Genomic DNA, 27,600 nt, shown 5'->3' on the forward strand with positions numbered 1-27,600 from the left:
TGGGGGCAGTGCTCGCCTGCTCTGCCCCACAGACTCCTGCAGGTTTTGGTCCCAGAGATAATATCCAAAGGATAGAGAAGGAGCGGGAAAGCAGAGAGAGAGCTTGAAGGTAAAAAAAAAAAAAAAAAAAAAAAACTGTGCTTTTAATTCTGGCTGGTCCACACTGCTTAAGACGGGCTGGGTTGCGCCTCTAAGGCTTGGTGAGGCTGTTCTGGTTCCGCAAAGCCCTGCTTCAGGTGTTCTTAAAGAGACAGGACAGAATGGGGCTGGCTTTACTCACAATTTTGAAGTCTTCCTCTCTTGGCTGTACCCCTCTTCTGGCTGTACCCCTTTTTCTGGTGGACCCCTCTCCTGGCTGGATCAACAAAATGTAACATAGGGGCTCAGGGTGACCTCAGCTCCCTGAGAGCATGTTTCTTTAGGTTCTTGGTCTCCTGTCCTGTTAAGAATGAAAGAGGGGACCACAGCGGAGTGCTCAGTAAATGCCGGACTCGAAAGTGTTTGTAGAATGTGATTTATTTAGAGAGAAAGAGAGAGAGCGAGAGAGCGAGAGAGCGAGAGAAACAGCTAATTCTCACACTGAGTGAGAGAATCCAGAAAGACGGAAACCAGGGGAGGAAACCAGCTTCCACACTGAGTGGAAGGCTGGAGAGAGATGGAGTTTAGGAGGGGAAGACAGGCTTCCACGAGTGAGTGCAGAAGGGGACTCCAGAGGGAAAATCCAGGAGAGGGAAAAACGGCTTCCAGGAATGGAGTGTTCATGGAATGGGATCCAAACGTGGATTCTGAAGGGGTGTGGAAGAAGGGGACTTTTAACCTGGGAGGGACCCCCACCTTTTCTAAGACCCCAGGCCAATGAAAGGAATTCCTTAGTACTTCTGTTGGAGTGACTAACTTTGACCGTTTCACGCGCCCGCAAATATTAAAACAGAAACTGTTAAATCTCCTGGATGGAGATGGAAGGGAGGGGGGCATGGTGCTGGGAAATTCTTGCCCTTAAAACTACACTCCCTCGTGGACCCAGAAAGAGAACACATTCCCTCAGCACCAAGGGGCTTTTCTGGTGGCTTCAGTGGAATGAATGCCTTGTCCAGCACTGCACACCGGCAGCATGTATGGCTTTCTTCAGTGCTTGGTTCTTGCAAAACAGGCAGTTTCTCCAGAACCTGTATTCTTTCTCTAGGTCTAGGCTCCCATAATGCAAGCATCTGTACCATCATCCAAATTATTTAGTAGGCAGCTAACAGAACTCAGAGGCTAACAGATTCCTCTAACACTCTTTCTTGGGTGGTTTTGGAGTAAAGCACCACCACTGAGACATGCTCCCATAAGTAGCTTTTTCTGGCACCCCAGAGAGCAGATTTTCTGCCAGTTTTGCCATCAGATAACTACAGAAACCTCTGTGATACTCAGAGAGCCATGATACGCTCTCTTCTACAAAAGACTGGGTCTAAGTCCTCAGGAAGTAGCAAGTTTGCCTGGTGTGTTCCAACCCAATCCAGAAAGTAGTGGCTGTACCTTCTATCTGTGCTCTCATGTTCTTTGCACTTCTCTTTACTGCTCTCTATGCCTTACTAACCAATACCTTATTCCAACCTCCTGTTACAGTTGATTCTGATTTATATTAAGCTTTCCTTGTTCAAATAACTATATAGTTTCCCACATCTAATAGACATATTTTTGAATAATTAGATAGAATGTAATAACTAGACTAAAAATGATGATGTGGTTAACTTCTGTTTACTAATGTTATTTCATAACCCTTATACTAGACAAGTCATAAAACACTGAATCTGAGCAAGTTACAATCACTTCAGTGTATATATCTATATCTATCTATCTATCTATCTATCTATATATTTTTAAACAAGATTGTTAACTTAATAAGCCCTGGTGATGGTGGTCAGAATGGTGATCATCTCCAAACCAAAATATAATTGGACAATTCAGGATGTTTCTCTGGAAAACTTAGGAAGAGGTATCTATCTTCAAATATTTAAAGGTTTATTACATATCTGAAAAATAAGATTTGCTGTAGAATTCCATGAAGGGAGCAGTGGGTAGACAAATGTTGCCATAATAGTAAGGAAGAACTTCTAATAACTGGCTGGGTTAAAATGAACTAATAATTTCTGTATCATTAGGAATGTTTAAATTAACTCAAAGGGTCTGCTCCTCTTAGATATTATTGAAACATAATTTGTATTTTAAAATATATAACATTATAATAATTTTCAACTATAAAAGTCGTGAATCTATACATCTGTTACCACAACGTGATTGATAATTATATTGTGTCAATTGTGGTTTGTGAAAGATTTTAGCTTTATCTTTGAGTTTGTATATAATTTGCAATTTTGGTTTCCATTTATGTTATTTCTTCTGATCACTTTAGGTTATGCAGGTCAGTGAAAAGAGCATTTATCCAAATGTAGTTTTGTAACTCGAGTTACTTGAAATATATAGGCTTTCAATAGTAACAACAATAAAATCAAAACAAAAGGCTCATTTAGGATTGTTATAATAGGATGTTATAGTATAATGACAAAGTTTCTCTTTCTGAATATTATACTCTTGGTATAACCTCATATACAATTATTTTTTTACTTTACATTTTTCTGTTATCATCTTTGAGAAAATTGGCACTGATAGATCTCATGAGACATGTAACCTACTGCCTAAAATGTTAGCTAACAGTTCAAGCACAATAGTGTCTGACTCTAAACTTTAGAAGTAGTTTAAGGATATGAATAAAATGAACTAAGTTGACATCCGTCCCAGGAACTGTAGTGACATGAGAGCTTCATTGAACACAATCAGTTGGGAATCTGATTTCACTTTTCACCCTTGCCACTTATGCCATTTTAGTCCTTGTATCATCCTTGGGTATTGGTGCATTTCAGACTTTTATGAAAATGCACGATCTTCTGATTCATCAGTACTATGATGTACTTCCCTTAAGTGTTTTTTTGTTTGTTTGATTTATATATATTTTTTGCATTTTAGATTTTGGGGTACATGTGAAGAACATGCAAGATTGTTGCATAGGTACATACATGGCAATGTGGTTTGCTGTCTTCCTCCCCGTCACCTATATCTGGCATTTCTCCCCATGTTATCCCTCCCTAACTCCTCACCCCTCAGCTGTCCCTCCCCTAGTTCCCCCCTCACAGACCAATCAATTTCCTATTTTATTTTTAAATTCAAAAATTTAGTACTTTTCCATTTGTGTGTATCTATTTCAACTAAGGCATCTGTACTAAACTGAACAGGTAAAAATGTTTGACATTGCTGGTCAAGTCGTTCCAAATCAATGACCAACTTAATAATTCAAGGCCCACAAAATATTTCTAAACTGTATTGCATGAACCCATCTATATATTTACTTACCCATAGAAATATTCAGTCAATCTTTACTTAATGACTCTTACATGTTAAAAATTTTGTTTTGTACTGGTTATACAATTTGGTTAAGTACTGGCTTTATACATATACAATATTATGTTTGTCTTTCTCTTGAATATAAACTCCCATCTAGTTTGGATAATTGTTGTAAAGGCTGAATTATAGAAAAATAGTCATAGAAGTATATGTTTAATTTGCTATGAAATGGAGAGAAGGGTAAATATGACCAGTGTCAGAGGCCAGGGTGTGATTTAAACAGACTTTAAGTAGACTATTCAGAGAAGATATAAGACAAAGAAAACTTTATGGAAAAATATGGTGCATGGAAAAAATATGGCTATATTTAGCCTGCTATGGTTGGAACCTGAGGAAGAAGTGAGAAAATGAGATGAGATAAATCTAGGTATGGAGATAGACGTGAAGAAGTGAAACGCCAACTCTGGACCAGACCTGATATTGTATTTTTTCGTGTCTTTATACAGGGAGCAACCAATATTCCGTTTCATGTTAAGAACAAACAAAAGAGCAAACCCTTGAAATCATCTTCAACTCCTCTCCATGTCCTTCCTTTACTTTCACATGTGTCATAGTCATAGATGGAAACAAACAAATGCTCCCCACCCCAAATTGAATAATTTGAAAAGCACCCAATAAAGAAATAATGTATGTAAACATGCAACTAATGGATAGAGGCAACCCATATAAACATTGTTGCACCCCAAGACAAGTGATATGTAGGGGAAAGCATGGCAAGGGCCTTAAGGTGAGGGGAAGAGTCAGGCTGAAGGATGAAGGTGGGGCATGCATGAACCAACTCACCCTACATCCTATCACATACCTATTAACAGTGTTACCTTTCTACTCATTAGCTAAATTGTTATGGTCTGAATGTCTGTGTTCTCCCAAAAGTTACACGTCGAAAGCAAAAACCCAAGGTGATGGTCTTAGGACATTGGACCACTGGGAGAAGAATAGGTCATGAGAATAAAGCCTCTGTGAATGAGATTAGTGCCTCTATCAAAGAGATGGCAGAGAACTAGCTGGCCCCCTCTGCCTTATGAGGTGACAGTGTAGACTGATGTCTAGAAATTGAGGCTTCATCAGATATTGAATCTGCCAGTGCTTTGGTCTTGATATTCCCAGCCTCCTGAACTGTGAGAAATAAATTATTGTTGTTTATAAGCTGCCCAGTTTATGGTAGTTTGTTACAGCAGCCTCAGTTAACTGAGACACAAACTCAGCAGGAAACCAATGGACAAGGAGTCTAATGACCATAATAGTCCATTTCCAGTGCTGGAAGAAGGTGAAGACTTATCCAGAGGGGCAAGCAGAGGATATGCAGTGCCTCATACTATACAACATCCAAATCCACAAGAATTTTTAAATTTGTCTCAGAAATTTATTATCTTTGCAAACATGCATGTGCATAGGTATTTGAATTTTATTCTATACAAAATGGGGTTTATGGAAGGTGTTCTACAAAGAAAACCACATGGTCTGATTTGTATTTTAAAATCAGCATTTATAATCTCTGTAATGTGGAGAAAGGTTTGAGAGGCAAATCTAATTCCAGTCAATAGTCCAAGGAAATGAAATCAATCATATCAAGAGCATTGAAAATAGGTAATAAAAAGGGTATTGAAGATTACCTAGAACTAGGTGAAAGAGAGTATATTAAACAGTTTTGTCTGGCCATGTGAGGTGGCTTATGCCTGTAATCCCAACAATTTGGAAGGCTGAGGTGGGTAGATCACTTGAGGTCAGCAGTGTGAGACCAGCCTGGCCAACATGGTGAAACCCCATCTCTACTAAAAATACAAAAATTACAAAAATTAGCCTGATGTGGTGGTGGGTGCCTGTAGTCGCAGCTGTCTGGTAACCAAGGCATGCTTGAACTCGTAAGGCAGAGGTTCCAGTCAGCTGAGATCACGCCATTGCACTCCAGCCTGGGTGACATAGTAAGGGCCTGCCTCAAAAAATTAAAAACAAAAACAAACAAACAAAAGTTTGTGTCCATATCTGAATGAAAGTGTCTGTGTGAAGGATTACAGTGTTAGTAAAATATGATATTAAAACTGATTTCAAGAATTCATCTTGGAGTTATTGTCATGACATTGACTTCAATATAAGGAAATAAGGGGATCTTGGGGAATTGAAAGTAAATTTATTTGGGATGTTGAATTTGAGATGTATAGATGGTGATTAGTGATAAGTAAACAGAAATATGTTTCTGAAGCTTAAAATCGGGATTTGAACTTGTATATAAATTTAAGTTGAAACCATAAAAATGGGTAAGATTGCTCAGGAAGATCTATCGCAAAGAAAAGGGGTCATACTTGTATCATTCACATTTCTAAATGTACTAGATGTAAGAAAAAGAGATAAAAGATCTAATGATTTAAAAGACAGAAATATAAAATTTTATTGTTCATAATTGAAAACACTCTGCTTAAGAATGCCTAAAGCAGAGAATCCTAAAATTGCTAGAGGAAAAATAAAACTCTACCAGATCCAATAAGTAAATTTAGAAATGTTATATAATCAAAATCAATTATATATCTATATCCTAGCAATAAAAATTTGGAAAATAAAATGTAAAGGATACCACTTAAAATAGCATTCAAATATATAAAGTATTTGAGATTATATATAATTAAGGTTTTTTCAAGATTTTTTTAAAGTTGTATTAAATGTGACTAAGATAAAATTTTTAAAAGTTCCCAAATAACTGAGAGATATACAATATTCCTGAATTAAAAGACTCCAAAGTGTTCATGTGCCCCGCTCCAAATGCTGTATAAATTCAATATAATCCTAAACAAAATCTCAGATTTTGTTTTATAGTTAAATGCTTCTAAAATTCATTTAGAAATACAAAAACTCTAGAATAACCAAAACAATCTTGAAAAAGTAAGACAAAAGAAACTTCCTCTTTCTGACTTCAAGTTTTACTATTAAGTTACAGTCAACAGGACAGTATATTGTTAGCATAAAGATAGACAAATGGACTGGGCCCAGTGGTTCATGCCTATAATCCCAGCAGTTTGGGAGGCCGAGGCGGTTGGATCACGAGGTCAAGAGATCGAGACCATCCTGGTCAACATGGTGAAACCCTGTCTCTACTATCTACTAAAAATACAAAAATTAGCTGGGCATGGTGGTGTGCACCTGTAGTCCCAGCTGCTCGGGAGGCTGAGGCAGGAGAATCACTTGAACCCAGGAGGTGGAGGTTGTGGTAAGCCGAGATCGCGCCATTGCACTCCAGCCTGGGTAACTAGAGCAAAACTCCATCTCAAAAAAAAAAAAAAAAAAAAAAAAGATAGGCAAATAGATCAATGGAAAAGAATAGAAAGTTAAAATATAGGTTTGCACATATGTGATCAAATAACTTGTTTTAAGAATACTAAAATAATCCAATGGGGAAAGAAAATTCCTTCAATAAATGGTGTTGGAATAAATGAAATTCTGTATGCAAAACAAAACAAATCAAAACTTTGAACCCTAACTTACACAGTACACACATTGATTCTAGATGAATGATTTTGAATTCAAGACTTAACATTCAACATGTAGACATTAAAGCTAAATGCCACCCCCCCAAAAAAGTCAACCTTCTAGAAGAAATCATAAAATATATTTGTGACTTAGGCAGGAAATTTGTCTTTTTCCATAAAGAAATAGTTATTTCTACATCATCATCTAAACTTGAGTTGATATTTTACAAAAGGAAATAAAATGTAAATGGCTAGTAAACACATGAAAAGATTTTTATATCATTAGTCTTTAAGGAAGCACTAGCTAAAAGTGCAATGAAATACCATTCCTTAGAATACTAAAGAAAAAAAGAACCATTCGATATTGTCAATGATGCGGAGCCACCAGAAATTTCAGACACATTGCGGTAGAATGTAAAATGATACAACTATTTTGAAAAAGAAAAAAGTGGCCATTTTGTACAAAGTTAAACAAAGATCTATTCCATGACACACAATTTCATTCCTATGTACTTATCTAAAGTAAATGAAAACATGTGCTTATAAAAAGTATTGTACAATAATATTTATGGTAGTTTTATTCATAATTGCCCTAAACTGGAAAGAACTCCGATAGCTATTGTCAGGAGAATGAGTAAACACCTATTTAGTGTAGACCCATTCATGGGATAATATTCTATAATTCAAATACCAAACTGCCAACACTCAGCAACAACATAGACATAGCTCAAAAAGAGTCACTTGAGTGAAAGAAGTCAGACTCAAAATGGAATATTTTTCAAGATTCTTTTTATATGACATTTGACTGGAATCCTATTAGAGGTTGCCCAGAGTGGGTAGAGTTAATTGGCTAGGAGGAGACACAAAGAACTTTCCAAGGTGATTAAAATTATCTGTATTCTGATACAGGTATGAGTTACAAAAATGTATACATTTGCCAAGTTTATCTAACTATACACAAAATATCCATCATATTGTATGAAAACTACACTTCAAATATAAAATTAAATGAACATTTCATAGTTTATTTAGCATATATCACACTAAGCAATATAAAGCAAAAAAAAAAAAAAAAAAAGCTGCTTCTATCTTGTGGCTGGTTTACCACTCTGTAGAAATAAATAATATTCTTATTGCAAAACAAAGATTTTTGCTATGAAAAATTATAATATATTCAGTACCTAACAGTCATTACTTATGTATGTGCTTGATATTATGATTTGATATATCAAGTCAAATGTAATTAATCAAAGGAAGACAGAAAATGAGCCTGGTTGGCTCTAAAGTATTTCATCACATTTGTATTAAATACTAAAAACAACAGGCTGGGTGTGGTGACATACACTTGTAATCCCAGCTTTTTGGGAGGCTGAAGGAGACGGACCACCTGAGCCCAGGAGTTTGAGACCAGCCTGGGCAACATGGCAAAATCCTGTCTTTACAAAAAGAAATGCAAAAATTAGCCATGTGTGTTTATATGCACCTATAGTCTCAGCTACTTGGGAGGCTGAGCTGGAAGGATTGCTTGAGTTCTGGAGGTCGGGGTTGCAGTGAGCCAAGATTATGCCACTGCATGCTTGCCTGGGTGACAGAACAAAACCTTGCCTCAAGAAAAAAAAAAAACAAATTTGGTAGAATATGCTATATATTAATGTGCTTTCAAGGTGTTATTAGAATATTGTTTGCTGTCATTATAATCTTACTTTATTTTTGAAAAGGAATCTGGATTTCAAATTCAAAACAACATAGAAGCTGAAGGAACTTAACATTTTTAAAATAGTTTACTAAAAGAAGCAAATATTCTGATGAATATTTTGTGGTAGATGTCAAGGGAGTAAAAATATAATTAACATTCATATTTTTTTCTTCATAATAAATAGCTTTATTATGAAATTGTCATTATTGCTTTGAGGTGAGATGTGTTAATCATTGATTGGCTTGATCTTTGTAAATGATATATATTCTTCTAGCCTGTTTTTCTTTTTATAACTATACAATACTGTAATGATGCATGCCAACAGTAATTATCTACTTCTCAAATATCATTATATCCAGAAGCCAAGGACCTTGAGAGGGCAATAGTAGCAGTAGTGGGCAGACTTCAATACATAAGATAAAGAAGATATTTAAGACAAATTTTGATGATGTATTCGAAGTGCCAGTAAAAAAAAAGAACCAGAATTGGGTTTGACTTATATTTGCTCTGCACATGTTGTTTCTAATTGAGAGATAACAGAAAGACAAAAACATTTATCTGTAGTTGTGATGGTAAATTTTTCATGTCAAGTTGACTGGACTACAGGGTACCCAGATATGATCAAACATTATTCTAAGTGTGTCTGTGAGAAAGTTTTTGGCTGATATTAACATTTGAACCTGTAGACTGAGGAAAGCATTGACTTTCCAGCATGAGTAGCCCTTGTCCAATCAGCTGAACCCTTAACAAGAACAAAAATGTTGGTCTTCCCATGAATAGGAAGGAAATCCTTCACTCTGACTGCTTTGAGCTTTGACACCCATATTTTCTGACCTTGAGACTTGAACTGAAGTACTGGCTCTTGTGTTTTGAGGCTGCTGACTTTAGACTAAAAATACATTGTCAGTTCTCTTGGTCCACAGGCCTTCCTCCTTGGTCTCCAACTTGCTGACTGTACATCCTGGGACTTCTCAGCCTCCAAAATTGTGTGATCAAATTTTTAATAATAAATCTATTCCTACATATGTATACGCATCCCATTGGTTCTGTTTCTCTGGATAACCCCAATTAATAGATCAGTAATGTTTTGAAACAACAAAATCCTGTACTGGAGATGAAAGAGGAAACCTGTCTACCTCTCAACAGAAAATCCAAACACGTGTTTCTGGTACTTCCCACCTTAAAACAGATTCATATGTAAGAATGGGATCTATTTCTCTTCTCTATACAAGTCTCAAGAAGGATGATGATGGAGGTAAAAAACAGAAGTGAGGGAGAAACTTAAATAGTTATTCACACAGAAGGGATATATGTTAACAGAAACATCACTAGTGTTCCTTAGAATAATTTGAAAGTTTGTTCAGACATATGTTGACTCATTGCAGCAGCCTTTCCTTCAGAGTTAGTGTTTATGAAAGTTATTTAATGAGAGTGACCTTGACTTTCATTTAGTTATTTTGAAATAGACAAGTATGTCCAAATTATCATATAACAATTATAATCATGGTACCGAGATTAAAAAGATAAAGTTTAAATCAAAGTCCCAAGTGTTTCTCTCCCTATCCACATTATCCCTCTCCTCCCACTTATCTGAAATTTGGTAGGCATCAGTCTCATAGGTGTTTCCAAATGTTATCACATGTTTATCACAAAACAACACATAGCATGGTTTTGGTTGTTCTTAATCCTTGAAAGGAGTTTTATTATATTGCTCATATCCTTTTGTAGCTTGCTATTTTTTCACTCAATACAACGTCAGCGAGATCCTTCCATGTTGACACATGCTGCTTCAGTTCACTCATTTTCTCCATCTTAATTTTGTCTAACGGTTGATAGGGATAAGATGGTGAACTTCCATTTTGATCATTTTGCCTTCTTTCTTTTCTCTTTTAGCAAAATTGAAAGTACTCTGATGAGTATTTCAGGCAGTTTCTGGGTGAGAGAACTGACTTTGGCAGGAGTTTGTATGCTACAGTTGTTTTCCCCTTTCAGAGCTGAGCTGAAGTGTTAATTACTTATTCCAACTGGCAGTCTTGCAAAAATTTCTTTGAAAGCAAGGGCTGAAATTGTGGAGATAGTAGCTGTGAAATAAGAGCATGGCAACCCACATTTATACCAAGCAAGGTAACAGAAACAGGCTGAAGCAGTGTCCCTAAAACTGACCCAAAGTCTTAAACAGAGCAAAAGAAAATATATACAGACCTGAATATGATTGACAGTGGCATACATGGCATAAGCTTCTATCATTCTGCCATTTAATCTAAATAGAAGGATGATACTCTTTTCTCAGCTCACAGAATGTTGGATGTTTTTAAAGATAGAACCAAAGAAGTCTGAGTCAAGAATTCTCTGGACTCCATCTGCATGCCCAAGTAGCATAAGCTTTCTGTACATAAATGGACTGATAATAATAATAATAGCATTATTTGAGTGCTTATTCTGAGCCCCACAACATTCTAAACAATAACATATAATGAATTTATTTTTCAAAATAGTCCTATTAAATAAAAACTATTATTTTTTCCAATTTACAAGTGAGAAACTTAAGCACAAGGAGATAAACTACTTGGCTCAAGAAAATCTTTAAGAAAAGCCAAAATTAAAATCTGTGTTCAATAACGTACTCACTTTTTTCAGATACTTTTTAAGACTGATTCTTGCTCTGTCAACAGGCTGGAGTTCAGTGGTACAATCTCAGCTCACTGCAACCTCTGCCTCCTGGGTTCAAGCAATTCTCCTGCCTCAGCCTCCTGAGTAACTGGAATTACAGTATGCACCACCATACCTGGCTAATTTTTGTATTTTTAGTAGAGATGGGGTTTCACCATGTCGGTCAGGCTAGTCTCAAACTCCTGACCTTGTGATCTGCCCGCCTCGGCCTCCCAAAGTGCTGCGATTACAGGCATGAGCTACTGTGTCTGGCCTTTCAGATACTATAGATTGATGCATTATTACTTACCATTTCTGTTAATCCCTTCGGAAGAATTCTATACAGTAGTCATAATTTCATTTAGAACCCCTTTCAACCTGTTCAAATATAGGCCCCTTACATGTTCTAAAGACCGAGGTAGTTCTTCCAGATACCCCCAGATTAAGTAGAAAGAGCTTCAGCTTGATTAGACATGACTTTGTTGTAAATATACATCTATCATTTACTAAGACTGATCATCAACTTTCTCAGTTGTAGAATGGAGCAATAAGAATACTTCGTGCATTGTTGTGATAACTAAGTTAATGTATACCAAGTTGTATTGGGTGAGATCCACAACTGAGAACATAATGTGTGAAGGACCCAATGTTGTGAGTTTAGAAAACGATCAGCTATTAGAGCTAGCTAAAATCCCAAAGATAATACTGGAGTATCATTTCCACAGAAGCAAACCTGCCCCTCTGTCACCACCTGAATGAAAATAAGTGTAAAAAGAATGGCAGTCCTTTAACAGGAGACAACAGGTGCTGGAGAGGATGTGGAGAAATAGAAACACTTTTACACTGTTGGCGGGAGTGTAAATTAATTCAACCATTGTGGAAGACAGTGTGGCAATTTCTTAAGGATCTAGAAATAGAAATTCCATTTGACCCAGCAATCCCATTACATTACTGGGTATGTACCCAAAAGATTATAAATCATTCCATTTTAAAGACACATGCACACGAATGTTTATTGCAGCACTGTTCACAATAGCAAAGACTTGGAACCAACCCAAGTGCCCATTAAAGATAGACTGGATAAAGAAAATGTGGTACATATACACCATGGAATACTATGCAGCCATAAGAAAGAATGAGTTCATGTCCTTTGCAGGGACATGGATGAAGCTGGAAACCATCATTCTCAGCAAACTGACACAGAAACAGAAAACCAAACACTGTATGTTATCACTCATAAGTGGGAGCTGAACAGTGAGAACACATGGACACAGGGAGGGGAACATTACACCCTGGGCCCTTAAGAGGGTGGGGGTTTAGGGGTAGGATAGCATTAGGAGAAATACAAAAAAAAACATAAAGAGCTAGAGACAGCCTTTGGGTAGGGCACAGCTGATAAAAAGAAGAAGTTCCCCCACATTTTCTTCTATAAGGGGACAAAATATCAAGAGGAGCTATAATGAAATCTCTAACAGACTGCACCGAGAGTCTGATCTTTACTCCCTCATTGAATATTTGCTTATCTACCCAATTTGCTGATTCTTCTCAGGGCTTCCATATATGAACAAAAATATGGAGCAGACTTGGCAGGCAGGATAGCCAGGAGAAAGGAGAACAAGAACACCTACCACCAAAACCCAATCCCAGCACTGTTCACAATAGCAAAGACACAGATAATTGATACACCTCTCCCCAACAGAGTTCAAGGTTTTAGGTCATAAAGGGGAGTAACTATAGGTTTATGGGGGTCAAAACAAGCATAGAGCAAAGAAACAAGTGTCTCTTAATTTGACACTTGATTTGACATGGCACTTCTAGTTGGTGCAGTCAGACATTTGTTCGAATTGTCAACGACCCACTGATACCTGGATAGAAGACTTAGGATTCAGATTTTATCAGCAGGGCTGTCTTAGGAACATCAGTCCACCATCAGTCCACCGAAGCCATACATAATGAAGCTATAGAAAGGTACTTATGAGTCAGCAAGGAGCAGACCTCAAATTTATTACAGAGAGTCACAGAAAGAGATGATGTTTGTTTTCTCTCAAGAGCTTGTCTTCCACAACCCGAATGGGAAGCATAGGAAGAAAAGGAGACACTGAAAGGAGCAGATTTTGACTCCCATCATGTTCCAGTCTGCTCTCCCTCTATTTAGTTTGCACTGGTGGGTGGTGGGGAATTGATGCTGAGAAAGGAAAGCTTTGAAGAAAATGAGACTTTGAAATATGAAACAAAATGATAATTCTGTAAGATCTAAAAGTATCTGTTTCAATAATCTTAACTACTTGTAATGTATAGAGCTAAATTGAGATGCCACTAACAGCTACCGAGTGGTAAAGCTGGGAGGATTGATGGAAGCATTGCCCCTACAATATCCCTTCAACTTTTTACTAATTCTAATTCTACCTTTTTTGATATTCTAGGCACCAGCTAGACAATGCCATCCCCATCCCCCCAGGGGTAAGAGCCACAGATCCATGGGACGCCTCCCCGCTTCTAGTTTCTAATGTTCTCAAGTTCTTACCTTTCTTCTCCCAGCCTTAGAGGTGGTATTTGCTTCTTAAAGTTACTATGACTGCGTTAACTGTGTTCATTTTTCTTTTCCAGTTTTCCGACACTAGTTGAACCTTTTTACATTAATAGTTGCCTTAAACTACCTGTTGTTTCTTTTGCTTTCCTGATTGGAGCTTGATTGACAAAACCAGGTGTAGTAGTTACAGGCTTGATAGATAGTAAGTACTCAGTAAATATTAGTTCTTGTTCCCTGGCAGGAGGTGAAAATAGAAGTTGGAATTTTACTGTGCCCTTTTCTCCCTAACTTCCCTACTAAGAGGAACATTGTTCTGAAATAAAGCTTTGTGGACTTTTACTCCAGAAGTAATTTTGATATCATAGCAAATGTGTGCATTCTCTATAGATAATAGTCTCTGTCATATTATACACACCACTATATATGTATGTATCAATGAGTGAACACAGATATGTGTATGTTAACTACATGTGTGTATGTATATGGGTGAAAGCAAAGAAAATAGGGGAGCATTACTTTTAATAATGGTGAAAATATTTTTTGTCTTGATTTCTATAGTGTGTTTGCTTAGACAAATGGTGTTAAAAAGTCACATATAATTTAACAGATATTTAATAGTTCCTGCATTTTAAAATCTTATATCTAGTGACAGTAGCAATGTACATTTTTATACATTAAATATCACTACATAGATCATTCAATAACCACCTTAAGACTTCAACACATAAGGGAAATACAAGGAATGTGCTTTAGAAACATGCCTCTGAACTTGGTACCTGTCTCCTGTCAGATTTCATGGCCCACTGTTGTGCCCCTGAAGAGCTTGGCTACATCTACATAAAATCTTCCTGGTTTAGGGATGTGAATTTCCTGATATTATATTTTATGTTCAACCATTTCCATTTGATTTTATTTCCTGCCGGAATTTCTGTTTCATCTTATCATGATTGTTCTTTTTATTCTGATCATTTCACCTTCCTTGATGAATAGCTCAGACATCTCCTGAGAATGATATGAGCTCCAGTTAGTTAACAAAGTTGAAATTTCTTTCTGTAACAGGGAGACAGATGCTGCATATGTTGCCCCAATGAATCTGAAGTCTGTAATCTTTGAGCATTTTAGATTTTGGTACCTGGAACCCCTGGGCAACAATTAGTTTCTAACAATGTACTTCAATCTTCTTATAGCAATCTCTGATCACTCATAATTTCTATCTATTCTCATAGAATAACACATAAAAGTGAAACAGACCTGCCTTTCACCACCTGTAACTTCTAAGTGAGCAAATTTTTGGCTTTCTATTGTCCTGAAGCTACTTACAACAGAAATAAATATTCACATAACTTGTTGCAGAGGGATATTTGGTGGTGGGCAGGGGGTGGGAGAAGTGTCAGTGGTGTCAATGGATAAAACAAGAAGAAAACAACAAAATAATAAAGAGAGGAGAAAGAATTTTGAAAGCCAAAGGTCATTTGTTATCATATAAAAATATATATGCATCTCTGAAAGGGGTCCACATATACAAATATATATAAATGTGTATGTGCAAAATATGAAATATGTTTTTGCATTTTCTGTGTGCTTTAGCACAGCTAATATGGATCAACTACTAGAATCTGCTGTCTGACATTTGTGTAACTATGTTAGCATGTTTTACTATTTTCTCTCAAGAGCACATTGTGAGATATGTGAAAACAAGTCCTAGGCCCTACTGGGTAGTAATTATATTAAATGTATATATATAGAAAGAGTAAATTATATATAGTAAATACATATATTATTATTGAATAAACTTATAGATTGCCTTTTGACTACTAATTCATTCATTTATTTGTTATATATATTTTAAATACTGTACCAAAGGTTTGCAAGGCATTGCAAATAGATCAGGAAAAGAATTCAACAATAACAAAAACACCAACCAAACCTCACTGCCTTCATGGTGCTTATATTCTAATTGGACAATATGAACACTATCAAATATAAAATTGTAATATATAATGTATCCAATAGTAATGAATGTCACCAAGAAGAACAAGGTAAGTAAGGTGGCTAGGGTAGGGGTGAGTATGTGTGTTTGTGTGTGTATGTGTGTGTGTGTGTGTGCACACGTGTATGTGTGTGTCTGTGTGTGGTGTAATATTTAAAAGGAGTCATGGAGACCTCATTGAGAAGAGGTTTTTTTTGAATAATCACTTAAGGAGATGGAAATAAAATGGGTCTTGTAAATAAAGTTGAAGGAAAGGGCAAGTGCAAGGGCCTTGAGGCATCAGTGTGCCAGGAGGACTTACGAACCAGGAGGGGGTCTATGCATCTGAGGCGGAATGAGCTAAAGGAAGGTATAGTAGAAGGTATAACCAGAGGGGCAATTGGAACCTAGCTCTGTAGTTTTCTGTTAGCATTATAATGACTGCAGATTTTATTCAAAATCAATATGGAAACCATTGGAAAGTTTTGACCAGAGGAGACTAATCAGATTAAGGGTGGAAGAAAAAGCCTGGGTAAAAGGCTATTGCTTGACAATAAAATGGCACAGGATGTTATAAAAGTTGTGAGTTTCTGTGGTACCTTCAAGAAGGTACTTCCAACAGGAATTGCTGATGGATATGATGTGGGCTATGAGGGAAGGAAATGAATCAAGGGATATAAATATTAGTAAACAGTGATGAGCCGGGCGCGGTGGCTCAAGCCTGTAATCCCAGCACTTTGGGAGGCCGAGGTGGGTGGATCACGAGGTCAAGAGATCGAGACCATCCTGGTCAACATGGTGAAACCCCGTCTCTACTAAAAATACAAAAAATTAGCTGGGCATGGTGGCACGTGCCTGTAATCCCAGCTACTCAGGAGGCTGAGGCAGGAGAATTGCCTGAACCCAGGAGGCGGAGGTTGCGGTGAGCCGAGATCGCGCCATTGCCCTCCAGCCTGGGTAATAAGAGCGAGACTTCGTCTCAAAAAAAAAAAAAAACAAAAACAGTGATGAACCTATCACTGTTTTAAGTGTTTTACTTGTATTATCTAATTTAATTTCATAAAGAAAATATAGCATTAGAAAAATAATGGTAGAACTCATTATTTTTCTCATTTTACAGATGACAAAATTAAGATATGTAGAGGGACTGTATCTTGCCCCAGTCACATGCTTATACTTGACAGATCGTGCATTCCAATCCAGGCAGTCTGATTCCACTGGATAGTTCTCAATAACAGGATTCTGCTGCTTCTCTATGATGGCATTTAGAGTGTTTGTTTTGATAAACTGAAAGAATATTCCAACTAGGGAGTATTATGTGCAAAACTAAAAAAGACTTTAGGGAAAAATTTAAGAATTTGGTTCTGGAGATGTTAAATTTGAAATGTCATGAAGGAAGTTAGACATACAGGTAAAAATGGGGGTTCCGGGTGTAGAAATTAAATTTGGCATCATCAGACTGCAGAGTTAAGCTAATATGTTTAGGAATAGGAAGGAAAAGGAAAAGAGTCCAGATAGACTATTCTGTTGCTGAGTATACTCTTTATTTTACTATTTTATTTTTAAAGCCAGATAAGGATTTAAAAACAACAGCAATAACAACAAAGAAGAAGCAGAAACAGTATTTATAACATATTATTATTTATAATATTGGAAATTTTCTCCCTTGAATATATTTTACGAATCTGTTCTTTGTCATGCTTCCTATAGCTTAAATGGTTAAGAGCAATTGTGACCAGTAAGTGCCTGCTTATTCTCTTTTATTTTGTTGTATTAAAATAAATCATTTTGAAAGTAAAATTAAGTTTTCACTTTGAAATTTATGGGAATGAAAAGGCAGAGCTTTTCTTTCTAACAATAATAAAATTATTTCAAATATATCATCTCACACAGTGAATGAGCTGTAGAATTCAATATAAGGTTAATTTTTATGAAACCTCCATTAGGCATGTATGTCACAGAAATATGAGAAAATCTGATTGCTGCACTGTTTTATTTACCATGAAATTTTATTACCTAATAAATATGCAAAAAATGAAATAAATCTGCACTGAAATTCTTTGACTTAACCAATATTTCATAGTATGTATGCTGTGCCAATCATTGTCTAAGCCCTTTAAAAATTTTAACTCATTTCATCCTCTGACATTTCTCAATGGTAGAAACTCTATTATTAGTAATTCAAAGGTGAATAAAGTGGAGATACAGAGACAATAAGCATGCTCAGAGACAAACATCTAGCAACTGGTGGCGCCAGGTTGAGAAGGCAGGCAGACTTACATTAGATCCATGATTTACCTACATGAAAATGTTATTATAATTGAACACTGACTTTTTCATATTTATCTTATTTATATGTTGACAACTTGGGCGTATGTGTTAAAGATTCATGAAGAGAGATTTTCATTTTCCTTGAGTAGTCTTTTGATGATGTATTTCTTTCACTGAAGTTCAAGGCAGTGGTTGCATGTCTTCAGCTGTTTTGGAGAAAGGCCTTGCTTTTTGTATTGCCCTTTATAAATTCTCATACCTATTTACACTTATACTTTCTCATTCCTGACCCCATCCTCTAGAAAAATGAGGAAAGTAGGTGTGGTTTACTACATTTATTTATTTTTTTCCATTCTGAAGAACTATCAGTAGTCAAAATGAAAGGAAATTAAGAGGGTTTTTCAATCCAATTTTCTATTTTTTTCTTAGGAGGAAATTGAAGCAGAACATAATCCAAATCTATTCAGAGAACACTTTGGTTCAGTGAGGACTTAATCAAGAATACTCATTCTGTACAGGCCAGGCAGTAAGTATTCTAAGCATTTTGGGCCACATATTATCTGCCCTATATTCTTCATTGTTTGTTTTTAAACTTGGAATTGTAAAAATTATTCTTTGCTCTCAAGAATATACAAAATTTGCCAGGTGCAGTGGCTCAGGAGGCCAAGGTGGGTGGATCACTTGAGGTCAGGAGTTCTAGACCAGCCTAGCCAACATGGTGAAACCCCATCTCTACTAAAAATACAACAATTAGCTGGGTGTGGTAGTGTTCACTTGTAATCCCAGCTATCAGGAGGCTGAGGCAGGAGAATCGCTTGAACCTGGGAGGCAGAGGTTGCAGTGAGCTGAGATCATGCCACGGCTCTCCAGCCTGGGCAACACAGCAAGACTCCATCTCAAAAAAAAAAAAAAAAAAAAAAAAAAGAATATACAAAATTGGGCTGCAGACATGACTAGCCCACAGGTAAAAAGTCTGCCCACTTCTGATCTGGATGTATATTTGTAAAGAAATTGCCAAGTCCAATTAAACAATGTGATTTTCAATTGAATTTTTTCCCGTCTTCCATTCAACTCTCTACAAATATTTATTAAGCACATAAGACCTGCTGAGCCCCTTCCTCAATGCTGTGGATATATTAATGCATCGGGCTGACCAATGTTCTATGCTTATTGAGTTTTCCCTGTTGTAGGACAAGAAATAAGGATATCGGAAAAGTAAATAGAATAATACAAATGTAGCTATTAATAAGTTCATGAAGGAAACAAAAAAAGGTACTAGGATAGGTTGAACATGGAGTGTGGTGCCTACTTTACTTGGGTGGTAAGAGAAAGTCCCTCTGGGAAGATGTCATTCAAATAAAGATATAAATGAACATATTTGTAGAATAAAGAAAATGCCAATACAGAGGACTGTGGGCATTAGGTGAGTAATGTAACACCAAAAGCTAGCACTTAGGTACACCTTAAAGCTAAGTTTTCTTCCTTGAGTGGCCAACCTCCTGATAGCTGTCACTGCAGAATTTTTACACTTTCAGTCTGAGTGAAAGAGTTCAGTTAACAAAGAACTTGGATTAGGGTTGAAAGTGTTCAAGAAACAGGCAAGAAGCAAGCTAATATCCCTGGATCATAGTTAATTGAGAAGCATAATGATTAATGAGGTTGGGGAGGTAGAAATTACTCTATTATGGGATTTACGATTTATTTTAATTACAATGGCAAATTATGGCAGGATTTAAGCAAGGGAGGAATATTATCAGATTCATCCTTTAAAAACATTACCCTGGAGAATGTATTATGAGAATGCAAGAGCAAAATTTGAAAACATAGATGTAATTCTTCTAGAAAAAATTCAAGCAAAGGCATAAAAAATGCTCTATGATGCAGCAAAATTTACTTTAGGAAATAAAGATATAAGGACTGATTTAATGATTACTATTTGTTATATATACCAAAATTTCAGGCTTCTCTTTCAAAAATAAAAAACAAAAAGGAGAGCACTTTTGTGGTAAAAACATGAAAAATACAGCAAGAAGAGTTTTCTTATTTTTAACAATAGTGTTTTCCAAAACACTAGAAATCAGCAGAGTCTGTAAACGCAGGTGGTACATCAAGTTGTATTGATTTTCTTTGGGTAATTAATTTGTGTACCTTTATAAAGTACCATTTAATAATATTTTTACTTAAAATAGGAAAAGCTTATCAATGGTTAAAAGGACACTTGATGTGTACCAATGACTATTCTTTGAATCTATTGTTTTCTATTATTGTAAGCATAAGTTGTCACATTTTGTTTAAAAGAAAAATGAGGTTCTGCTTATTTGTCTTTCCAAGATTATGCCTGCATATTAAAAGGAAATAAAGAGAAAACAAATTAGGGAAAAAAAGGCAAAGAAAGTAATATAAGCAATATTAGTCGATTTCTGACAAAGATAATTATTTAAATTGCTGTTTATGTGAGGCATGCTTGCTTGACGTACCGGTAGGAAGCTAAGTATCTACATGTTGTCAGATACATTTAGTTATATAATAAAAACTGATTTTAAACCTGTCTAGTGTTTTTTTTCATCAGTAAGTCTCCTAAGAGGTCTAACTGCTTCTATCTCCTTCCTCAGTACGTAATATACTTTATAGAAACACAAGCTGCAAGCGGAGTGATCTGTTCAAAATTCAAACCAGAACTATAAGTAGTTTTGCTTAAAATTCTTCCACATCACAGCTAAACTGCTGAGCAATTCAAACTCTATGCTATAGTCTACACCTCCTCAAATGAGCTTACTCCCTCCAACTCTCAGATTCCCAGTTATAAACAGCACCAACTTCTTATAACTCCTGAAGTACAGGCTGAAATAGAGCTTCTCGAACACAGAGAAGAAAGCTTCTTGAACACAGTAGTTAAATCCCTCCTTACTCTCTATTAGAACATTTAGTTTTATTTCCTCTAAGGGCTGTTTCAATCTATGCTTGCCTTGCACGTGAATATTTGCTTATATTGGTTGCCTACCCTCAATATATGAATGTTTCTCTACTGGAGAGAGATCAGTTAATCTAGTGCCTTTTCAGTCACTGCGTAAATTAGATAAATAGCAAACATTTTCTAAACGGATTGGTAAGTAGGATAACTAAAAAATATAATAGTGAGAATATAATATTCCGTTGGAAAACAATGTAATGGGACATTCCTGATACTCTATTTAGAAATATAAAGTAATACATGATTACATTTGTTCTGACTTTTGGACAAAAAGGTCACGTGGAGGACACAGTATCCAACTGAACTCTTCACTGATTGCTCCCTTTCCCATATCCATATATCCATGGCATTATATGTAATATAAACAGAAAACAAAAACACTGAACACTCTAGGATTGTGCTAAGTTATATAAAAGTGCCATTTGTCTATATGTCAAAAACTGAGAAATTCTTCCTATCTCCTGCATTAATGAACTGAAAGCCCTAATGTGTGGCTTCTCAGGAAAAAAGAATATAACATTGCTAACAAGTAAGTGTTACACAACCCTGAAGAACATCACTGAAATAAATTAAAGTGATAAGATCAGGAAGTGAACACAGGTAGTGGAGAAGAGGAGAAGACCATTATTTGAATTAACTCATAGTTGTTTTTAAAATAAGAAGTGTTTGGCAAAAGCACTGAATAGTCCCTGAGGTGACATGTAGCTAGGCCCAGCAAAGTCCTTGTGATGTGATAAGAGCTTAACCCTGAAAAGGAACCCCAGATATAGGGGTGATCTTGAACTTGCCAACTAACAGAAATGAAACCAAAGATCAGAAACAGAAAAATGCTTAGTTCTTCCTAATAGTATTGCTAATAATGGAAATAATTATAATAATGACAAATAAATGCACTTTTTCTAAGTGGATTCTATTCTGAGCAGTTTACATATGCATATTAACTCAAATATAAGCGATAGGGCAATGATATAGTAACTCACTATGTTTATCCCCATTTAGTATATTAAGAAATGTAAGCAGTGGGGTGTGGTGGCTCACACCTGTAATACCATCACTTTGGGAGGCTGAGGCAGGTAGATCACCTGAGGTCATGAGTTTGAGACCAGCCTGGCCAACATTGTGAAACCCTGTCTCTACTAAATATACAAAAATTAGCTGGGTGTGGTGGTGGGCACTTGTAATCCGAGCTACTCAGGAGGCTGAGGCAGGAGAATTGCTTGAACCCAGGAGGAAGAGGTTGTAGTGAGCCAAGATTGCACCACTACACTCCAGCTAGGGTGACAAGAGTCAAACTCTGTCTAAAAAAAAAAAAAAAAAAAAGAAAAAAAGAAAAGAAAAGAAAGAAATGTAAGCAGAGGGAAAAGAGGAAACTTTCTCAAGGTCCTACACTACTAGATGCTAGAGTTTGGCTTCACATCCAGGCAGAGTGAACTCTCCACTATGCTATGCACTTTGCTTGTTGGTTTAACTAAAAGAAGAAATTCAAAAGTTGCAATGTGGCACATAATATTCCCCTGATTAGACTCATGAATTTTAACACCTATACTCACTCTTTGGATTATTAAAATTATTATATAAATTACAAATCTTCTCTGCATAAGATACAGAAAAAAATTTGCTACAGCACACAGTCAGATAACAGGAAAAAGGGAAGATTATTACATAGCTCATGCCCTAGATCTGGAGTTCATTCCATGTCTAAATTGAGTAACAAGAAAAACCAGTACAAACCAAAACAATACAAATAACCCCCAAACCAAGGACACAGAATACAGATACATACAATTTTTATATGGAGTCAATTAAAATTCCTGTAACCTTAGCAAAGGAGAGGAAACATTGAAGATGGGTGATAGAGAGAAAAAAATTTGAAAACATTTGCTTTTTGCTTTGAAATAATTTTTTTTAGAAGAAATCTTGCTCTGTTGCCCACGCTGGAGTGCAGTAGCCTAACCTCAGCTCACTGCAACCTCTGCCTCCAGGGTTCAAGCAATTCTTCTACCTCAGTCTCCCAAGAAGCTGAGACTACAGGCGCATGACACAACACCTGCCTAATTTTTACATTTTTAGTAGAGACGGTGCTTCACCAAATTGACTAGCCTGTTCTTCAATTCCTGACCTTGTGATCCACCCGACTGGGACTCACAAAGTGCTGGGATTACAGGCGTGAGCCACCACGCCCAGCCACTTTAAAATGAATTTTAAAAAACACTATAAAGCAACATAAAACCACAAGATAACAAAGATAATAGAACATTTTATAAGGAACCAGGTAAGAAGAATTGGAAAAGATATGGAAAACTGCTATAAAGCCAATACACACAAAATCAAATTATTGATATTTATTATAGCCATCAAAAAGCAAAGTTGTCTCTGCAGAAAGTTAAGCAAGTGATTCCTAGGACAGATTTGATGATTTTTCTCTGATGCAGAGGACTTTGGGAAAGGTTTGTAAAAAGGACAAAAAGCAGTAAATATTTGTGAAAGACATATAATGTTGCTTTTGGTAGTTGAGATTTAAGAAAAATACAATAACAACTGAAATAGGAGCAATTGACCTATGCAAAAGCTAGTAATAATATGATAGGATGGCAAAATCCAGGAAAATCAATTTTCAAATATAACAATGTCATATATATCCATTTTATTTAAATAGAAAAAAAAATAAGAACATTGATAGTCTAAAAGGAAAAAAAAATCAGGATGGTCTCAAAGTTCTCTGTAATACTGTATGCCTGAAGAAAAAATAATTTAGGCAATAAGCAAATGTGACCTATAATTAGCTAGCAAAATTGTGCCTCTGAATTTAAAAGCTGCAGAAATATATCTTGACATACACAAAATGCATCTTGAAATTTTTAAAACACTAGCTACATACTCTTCCTGAGGGTAGAAAAATAGATGTTACATTGGGAAGAATCAAGAGGCTACAGTATAGAATAACTTTGATTGAGCATTGAAACCAGTTATTATAAACTGAAATTAAAATAATTATTTTTAAATTGATTTCAAAATAGTATATAATGATAAAACTCTAGTTAAACAGAATTTATTAGTATAATTTAAATGTTGAATGTTTTTAAGGAGTACAGCTGAAAGAAGTTGTTTAGAAAAGGGAATAGAAAAAGAGCCAAATAAGGAAAATGAAACACGTTTGCTAAATACATTTCGAAGAGAAAATACACTGATTTTTGATTCAATACATGTTTATACAACTTTTCATGATTGAGACCACAAAACAAATATCAATAAATTACTAAAGTAGAAATCGTGCAGATATTTTCTTGCCATATGCATTAAAATGCATATAAATGATAGCAATCATTTCACTTATTCTAAATGATTACTTTACTATTAGTTAATAATAAAAAATTAACTAATGTTATGAAACTCCTTGGAAATTAAGCTTATGTTGAACACACACAATCTTAAGTATTGTTTCTATTTTCAAGAAGAATTTTAGCCAGAACTATAGCATATTTAGAGTCTAATGGCAGGTTGAATAATAGTACCAGAGCTCAACATCTGAAAATGAATTAATTAAGTTTTCAATTTAGGAAGCACAAAAATAAAACTAACTAAATAATAGGAATATAGAAGGAAAGTATTACTTAAAGAAAAGTACAAACACATTAATTTAAAAAACAGAATAGATTCCCACCTCACAATTTAATAAATTCCAAATGGGTTAAGCATTGTAAAACAAACATGCTACAATTTAAAGAAAATAGAAAGAATATTTTCTGTTTTCACAGAAAGACTATTCTAGACAAAATGGCCACACAAAAAATTAAGGTCTGTGATTGGTAGATTTGAGTATGTTATAGAAAAAAAATCTGTACATTTGTGTGATCTAACATATCATGAAGAATGATCTGGAAAATTGTGTGAAACGGAAGTGCTTTTCATGAATAACTTCTATATAATTTTTACAAAAAAGAAGGTAATGGTAAAGGCACATGAATAAGTGATGTCAACAAAAATGCAAGAATCAAATAGCTGGGCGAGATGGCTTACTCCTGTAATCCCAGCACTTTGAGGAGCTGTGGATGGTGGATCATTTGAGTTCATAAGTTCAAGAGCAGCCTGGCCAACATGACGAAACCTCATTTCTACTAAAAATGCAAACATTAGCCAGGTGTGGGGGCGGGCATCACTAGTCCCAGCTATATGGGTGGCTGAGGCATGAGAATCGCTTGAACCCAGGAGGCAGAGTATGCAGTGAACGAGCTGGTACCATTGCACTCTTGCCTGAGGAACAAAGTGAGACTCCATCTTAAAACAAACAAACAAAAAGAATCAAATAATCATTCAGCAGAATACTAAAAATGCAATTGAAAGAACAAGAGAGTCTTTATTATTTCTATTTTTAATATCAAAGAAGACTATTTGAAGCTACGCCCTATCAATACAGATAACACTAATTAAGCCTAGCTATTAGGAGGAAGCATGATTGTATTTTCATAAAATAAATGTGAAGAAAATTGTCAGCTAATTATTTGTTTACCTCTTAAATTTCTGAATTATTTAGAATACTTGTCTAGAAAAATATATTAAATTGTGAGCAAATAAGCAAGTAGCTTGAAAATGAAAGTTAAAAATTTTAGATAATGAAGAACGAACTGCCATTCACAATTGCTACACAGAGAATAGAATACCTAGGAATACAACTAACAAAGGATGTAAAGGACCACTTCAAGGAGAACTACAGACCACTGCTCAATGAAATAAGAGAGGACACAAACAGATGGAGAAACATTCCATGCTCATGGTTAGGAAGAATCAATATCGTGAAAATGGCCATACTGCCCAAAGTAATTTATAGATTCTATGCTATTCCCATCAAGCTACCAATGACCTTTTTCACAGAACTGGAAAATACCACCTTAAACTTCATATGGAACCAAAAGAGAGCCCACATAGCCAAGTTGATTCTAAGAAAAAAGAATAAAATGGGAGGCATCACACTACCTGACTTCAAAATATGCTGCAAGGCTACAGTAATCAAAACAGCATGGTACTGGTACCAAAACAGAGATATAGACCAATGTAACAGAACAGAGGCCTCGGAGGCAACGCCACACATCTACAGCCATCTAATCTTTTAAAAACCTGACGGAAACAAGCAATGGGGAAAGGATTCCCTGTTTAGTAAGTGGTGTTGGGAAAACTGGCTAGCCATGTGCAGAAAGCAGAAACTGGACCCCATCCTGACACCTTACACTGAAATTAACTCCAGATGGATCAAAGACTTAAACATAAGACCTAACACCATAAAAATCCTAGAAGAAAATCTAGGCAAAACCATTCAGGACATAGGCATAGGCAAGGACTTCATGACTAAAACATCAACAGCATTGGCAACAAAAGACAAAATAGACAAATGGGACCTAATCAAACTCCACAGCTCCTGCACAGCAAAAGAAACAATCATTAGAATGAATCAGCAACCAAGAAAATAGGAAAAAAAAAATTTGCAATCTACTGATCTGACAAAGGGCTAATATCCAGAATCTACAAAGAACTAAAACAGATTTACAAGAAAATAACAAACAAGCCCATTCAAAAGTGGGCAAAGGACATGAGCAGACACTTTACAAAAGAAGACATATATGAGGCCAACAAACATATGAAAAAATGCTCACCATCACTGGTCATTAGAGAAATGCAAATCAAAACTACATTTAGATATCATCTCACGCCAGTTAGAATGGGGATCATTAAAAAATCTGGAGACAACAGATGCTAGACAGGATGTGGAGAAATAGGAACACTTTTACACTGTAGGTGGGAGTGTAAATTAGTTCAACCATGTGGAAGACAGTGTGGCGATTGCTCAAGGACCTAGAAATAGAAATTCCATTTGACCCAGCAATCCCATTACTGGGTATATATCCAAAGGATTATAAATCATTCTATTATAAGGACACATGCACATGAATGTTCATTGCAGCACTGTTTACAATAGCAAAGACTTGGAACCAACCCAAATGCCCATTGATGATAGACTGGACAGGGAAAATGTGGCACATATACACCATGGAACTATGCAGCCATAAAAAACGATGAGTTTGTGTCCTTTGTAGGGACATGGATGAACCTGGAAACCATCATTCTCAGCAAACTGACACAAGAACAGAAAATCAGACACTGCATGTTCTCATTCATAGGCAGGTATTGAACAATGAGAACACATGGACACGGGGCAGGGAGCATCACACACTGAGGTCTGTTGGGGGAACTACGAGAGAGACAGCAGGGGGTGGGGAGTTGGGAAGGATAACATGGGGAGAAATGCCAGATATAGGTGATGGGGAGGAAGGCAGCAAACCACATTGCCATGTATGTACCTATGCAACAATCTTGCATGTTCTTCACATGTACCTCAAAACTTAAAACGCAATAAAATATATATTAAAAATAAATAAATAAATAAATTTTATTTACATATGTTAAGGATAAAAGAGTAAGAAAGAATAAAAATGACCTTAAAAATTATATATCAGTTTAAAAAACTAATGGTGATCTGAGACTTTGGTACATTTATGTTTATAATGGAAGATTAAAGAAAAAATTGTAACACAATAGTTTTCAAGAAATTACAATTAATTTTCA

The 27,600-nt window shown here is 35.9% G+C and overlaps 1 long non-coding RNA gene across 1 annotated transcript; it reads left to right on the forward strand.

The window, feature by feature from the left end:
- LOC116551349 lies at positions 1 to 27,121 on the forward strand. Its single transcript, XR_004268871.1, has 3 exons — positions 1 to 109; positions 18,444 to 18,540; positions 27,072 to 27,121. It is a non-coding gene; the product is annotated as an uncharacterized LOC116551349 (long non-coding RNA).
- The last annotated feature ends 479 nt before the right edge of the window (positions 27,122 to 27,600 follow it).

The sequence above is a fragment of the Sapajus apella genome, unplaced genomic scaffold (assembly GCF_009761245.1).
Source record: "Sapajus apella isolate SASKATOON/1434 unplaced genomic scaffold, GSC_monkey_1.0 scaffold9, whole genome shotgun sequence".
Lineage (NCBI taxonomy): Eukaryota > Metazoa > Chordata > Mammalia > Primates > Cebidae > Sapajus > Sapajus apella.